Source organism: Aplysia californica, unplaced genomic scaffold (genome assembly GCF_000002075.1).
Source record: "Aplysia californica isolate F4 #8 unplaced genomic scaffold, AplCal3.0 scaffold00549, whole genome shotgun sequence".
Classification (NCBI taxonomy): Eukaryota; Metazoa; Mollusca; class Gastropoda; order Aplysiida; family Aplysiidae; genus Aplysia; species Aplysia californica.
In genome coordinates, this window is record NW_004797819.1 from 118,886 (window position 1) to 120,204 (window position 1,319).

A 1,319-nucleotide genomic window follows, 5' to 3' on the forward strand; every position below is an offset into this window, starting at 1 on the left:
TCGGTACCAGACGATAAATGATATCCTCTAGGCGCATTAATCGCGAACACAAACAATCTAATTGCCAATAAATGCCACGATCTCACTCCCACTTAGACAGCCGCTGATGTTGAATTGCTTGGCGTTCCCGCTGAATAAACAAACAAACAATTCGTTTTCTACTCTTTAAAGTGTCATCAAGGCTTTTATGTCTGCATCTCAACTAAGTTATCTCCTGGCAGCTGTCAGTTGATTTTGCTTTGAATGATTCAGTTGTCCCTTCACGTTTTACAGAGTTCTACGCGTATGAGTCAGAAAACGAGCGCACCAAACCCACCAAGTTATAGTGGGTGGTTGGCGGGTGCTCTGGTGTGGTTTGCTCCTTCTTTCCTATCAAACATCTATCGTCCTTTTCTCCCCTTTTTCTTTTTTTATGTTTGTTACTTCTTGTAACCCCTCTAATCTTCAGCATTTATATGACCTCATTGTGGCAGGGGGGGAGCCATTTTCACTTATTATTATTATTATTATTATTATAGCTAACAAACACAGCAGCCACACTGTTCACCAACCAGCCAGCCTGTCAGACCCATCAGCGCTTTACTAACCAAGTTTTTATAATGCTGCTGAGCTAGCGAATTAGCCAAGTTAAACCAACAGCAGGTCAACTAATGCATTACAATTACAACTAACTTATTTTGTAAACCAATAAACGTACTAATGCTTAACCAAAGTACCAAATATTAGCTAATAGTAATTGTCTAAGTGATATGCTTACCTTCAAACATGATGAATTAGAAACTTAAGCGTGTAACAAGCAAACTGAATGATTAATCAACCAACCAACTAATTAACAAAAAACTGATTGACTAAAGAGCTAAGTCAAGAACTAGATAACTAAGGAGTAAACCACACAATCATAAGTTAAAGCAAAATTGCGAAGGAACAAACAAAACAGCCAACAAAAAATCTACTTGATTAACAAACCAACTTAGCAACGTAAAACACACACAGTATGATCTGTTATCCATTTTGAGAGACTCACAGGACCTGGAATTCACAATCAATCTCGAGGTCGTTCACCCGCCTCTACTGAGTCATTTACGTCCCTTCCCTTGTGGGCCATGACACAAATTTCAAAGCCCACGCTCCAGTGATCTAAATTAGAGTCGCTATAATAGCTGTTGGTTCTTATCCCCGGTACAGACGGGCTGGTGATTCTAATGTAGTTCTATTGTTACTTTGACCCGGATAAATTTTGTTCTTGTCGTTTTTAAATGTTTTTGCCTAGACATGACGCAAGACTGAAAAGAACGACTGCGATCTGAGAATGACGAAAT